The sequence below is a fragment of the Nuphar pumila genome, chromosome 14 (genome assembly GCF_984573655.1).
Source record: "Nuphar pumila chromosome 14, dmNupPumi1.hap1.1, whole genome shotgun sequence".
NCBI lineage: Eukaryota > Viridiplantae > Streptophyta > Magnoliopsida > Nymphaeales > Nymphaeaceae > Nuphar > Nuphar pumila.
The window spans coordinates 83,724,086-83,727,916 of record NC_143262.1 but is presented as its reverse complement, the minus strand read 5'-3'; the positions used below and the strand labels follow the sequence as shown (position 1 = coordinate 83,727,916).

The 3,831-nt window shown below is 40.0% G+C and overlaps 1 pseudogene across 1 annotated transcript; it reads right to left on the bottom strand.

Annotated features, from left to right (window-relative positions):
* Positions 1 to 249: 249 nt before the first annotated feature.
* On the bottom strand, positions 250 to 1,957 carry LOC149817161 (myb-related protein 308-like; annotated as a pseudogene). Its single transcript, XR_016427627.1, has 3 exons — positions 1,825 to 1,957; positions 1,542 to 1,671; positions 250 to 1,183 (listed from the first exon to the last, which is right to left on the bottom strand). The product of XR_016427627.1 is annotated as a myb-related protein 308-like (transcript).
* Between the last annotated feature and the right edge of the window lie 1,874 nt (positions 1,958 to 3,831).

Below are 3,831 nucleotides of genomic sequence, written 5' to 3'. Positions count from 1 at the left end.
GACAAGTGACAACGCATGACACGTGTGAAAATTATTTTATTTATTTTAATAATTTTTAAGCAATTGTTAATGACATGAATTTTTAATAATAAACATATCTTGATCATTAAAACATCAAAATATATTTTCTAATCAATTAGATAATGAAAAAATCTTTGTTGTCGTGCCCTAATTTTTGAAAATTTTGCGCAGTCATGTCTGGCACTGGTATAGAGTCAGGGTTCGTGTCCGTGTCTTTGTGGCATAGCATTGGAAAACAAAATGCTCTAATTACAAGCAAGGACAGGAGGAGAAAAAGTGGTGTTTTGTTTACAGGTATGTGTGTGTGTTTTTGCTTCATAGAGGAGGAGGATTTCATCAGAAGATTACAAAGTCATGGTGACACTTTTTGAGGGAAACACCCAAGTTTTTACAAGTACCCATTTGGCCCATTTCTTCTCCTCTTTCCTTCTTTGATGGCTTTCCATTCCATTGCAAAATTCATGATGAACCCATCCCTGCTTTTGCTCTTTTCTGCTCTATAGGACTGCAAGAGAAGAGGAGAGATGCACTTTGCTTGTCTCTTCTGATGAAGCATCTAATGGCAATGGTTAATTTGCTAAGCTTATATGAAGCATGAAACTTTCAGTGGAACCACTGAGTGGAGCAGCTAAGCTCCCCTTATAAAGCTTCAAATGGTCCATAGTATCTAAGACTATGAGCTTGATTAGCAGCAGGGGATGATTGACATGTACAACCTTTGTTGGTCTGGAATCCAATATTGCAACACAGACATACAGTGGTTGCATTATTGAAGAAAGCGGGGGTTACGACGGTCGGCAACCGGAAATTTCGCTGGTCGGAGACTGCGGGATCCGGCGAGAAAGGAAGGCTGATAGAGAGGTCCAGGTTCAGATCCAAAGGCTGCTTGGAGTGTACTTCTTCTTCCAAACTGATCCCACTGCTGGTCTCTTCTGCAGAATCTGCTGATTTCTTCTCTTTTGTGTTGGCGTTCTTCATGCAAGATGCGGCGGAGGCGGTCGGCCGGTTCGGGAATTCGGCCGGAGAGTATGAATCGTTGAGTGGTCTGTGTGTTTGTGGATCTATGCCTCTGCTCAGTAGCTTCCTTTTGATGTGTGTGTTCCAATAGTTCTTGATCTCATTGTCTGTTCTTCCAGGCAGCCTTCCTGCTATTAGTGACCACCTGGAAAAAGATAAACCAAACAAGGAAATCAATAATTTGGAGCAGTTTTTTTTTTTAAGTTGGTGAAGTATAAAGGGTCATCTATTCTAATGTTGTTCTTACACTTTACACTAATGGTTACCAATCCTAGTATTACCATTACATGAGCAGGCCTAGTTTTGGAGCCTTTGTAGGGTAAGTACAGGGTTTGTCTAAGAAGGGACTAGTGGGTTATTATTACAAGGGGTCCAACTTTCCGAGTCTTTCAAGTAATGGTTGTGGGGACATTCTCAACAAGGGAAAGAGCTGTTTCCTCAGGCTTTCTGCCCTGTGCTAAAAGTAGAAGGGGCATGAGAGAACTTTTTTGGGGATTGCTTACTTGTTTCCCAATAAACTGTGGAGTTTGATGATGAGTTCATCTTCCTCTTCTGTGAAGTTGCCTCTCTTGAGGTCAGGCCTAAGGTAGTTGATCCACCTGAGCCTGCAACTCTTTCCACACCTCAACAGTCCTGAGGAAGAAAGAGAGAAAGGTTATTGAGAAAGAAGAAGGCATAAAGAAAGCCCCTGAAAGCATAGCGGACTGAGAATACCAAGGAAAGCATCCCATCAAAAAGACAAAAAAGGAAAAGTTGGTGTTGGAAGAGTTTTAGCAAGATGGTCACCTGCTGCTTTGGGGAGAGATCTCCAACAACCTTCACCATGAGTACTTATATAAGCGATGAGGCGCTCGTCTTCCTCCTTGGTCCATGCCCCTTTGTTGGTATGGGACTTCTCACAACAAGGAGAACGACCCATTTCTTTCTTTCTAGAGAGAGAGAGGCGGGGTTTGTAGTGTGTGTGTGATGGTTAGAGGAGATGGGGATGCAGTTGGAAGGGTGTAAGAAGAGGCGGATTTATATGAAGGGGGGAGGAGAGGGGAGGCTAGAAATCCGAACGGCAATTGACTCGATCGATAGTTTATGGTTATTTGACCGAGTTGGTGAGAAAGACGAGTGGTTAGAAAAGGGAACGCTGGATACGGTAGGTAGGTAGGTCTACTTTTACGTAAATGGAGCTTTGGGGGCCCTTGGGGCAGACAAAAGGCTGGGCCAGCAACATGCCCCTTGCCTCACCCCCCCCCCCCCCTATAGATCCCCTTCTTTTCTTTTAACTGTTGGGCTATGCCACAAACTCTCAATGTCCTTTCCAACAAAGGCCCTTTATCTGGGTGACACGACACGCCACATAACACTACATATCATAGTGACAAAAGTGTTTTTTCTGTACATATTGGCAGACAGATTCTCGTGATAAATTGATTTTTTTGTGTTTTTAATAAAAAAACAAAAAATGATTGTTTTCAAAATGTCCTGGTTTTTCTTTTTTTCTTCGAGAAAAGGTACGTTACAAACTCCTTCATCTTGAAAATGTTCTGATCCTTCTTTTTCTCAGGAATTATATTGACTTATTGGTTGGAAATCTCTTGATGATAGCCTCAATCAAATATCTTTTAGGGTTTGTCGGGAGGTTCAGCGCAGTCGCCTTCATCTTGACGGTGATCTGAACGTTCCCTGGAATGATCCGTCACAAACTCCTTCATCTCAGAGATGATCCAAATCTTCTTCGGCCTCGGGGATCTAGCTCGTATATTCGCCTTCAACTTGACGACAATTAAGAGATCCCCTTTGTGGATATTTGATTGTAGCTTAAATGAATGAGATATGGATTGAGTGGATTCTTTTTATCGCTCAGGATATTTCCACTGCCTGGTTGTCAGCAAATCGTCTTTAAACATGTGCCATAGCTATGATCAATATCGATTTGCTTCCGGCTTTTCAACATCATTGAATATTTCTTTCGCTAATCATCATCTTGGTTGATCAACAGAGAGAAGATTTGAATTTTACCCCTTTTCACGAAAAGCTTCACCTTTTTGAAAAGAATACTAGAGGTAATCTGAGGTGATTCTTTTGTGTAGTAAAATATTGGAATCAACACATTTTTAGCAAATTGGCAAAGTTTTCGAGAATCCTTGGTGAAATAATCACTCAATATATATTTTGATAAGACCTTGGGCTGAAAATTTTGATTTTGGCAATTTTGATCAGTAAAACTGGATTTTTACAGGACCAACTTAAGTAAAGAATTTTGGTAAAGGACCTTGGAAAAAGAATTTGGTAAAGGACCAGTGTTAAACTGGAATTTGAGAAGGATTTTGGTAAAGATTTTGGTAAAAGGACCAGTGTTAAACTGGAGTTTGAAGGACCAATTTGTAAAAATTGGAATTTTTGAGGGACCAATATAAATATTTGGAATTTTGAAGGACTTAAATTTGAAGAATCAACTTTGAGAAAGTTTGGAATTTTGAAGGACCAATGTACACATTGGAATTTTGAAGGACCAGTGTAAAAACTGAAATTTGAAGCACCAATTGAGAAATTTGGAATTTTGAAGGACCAATGGACATATTGGAATTTTGAAGGACCAGTGTAAAAACTGGAATTTTGAAAGACCAATGAAAACATTGGAATTTTGAAGAACCAGTGTAAAAACTGGAATTTTGAAAGACCAATGAAAACATTGGAATTTTGAAGGACCAATGAAAACATTGGAATTTTGAAGGACCAGTGTAAAACTAGAATTTTAAAGGACCAATTGGAATTTGAAGGACCAATTCGAGAAAATTGGAA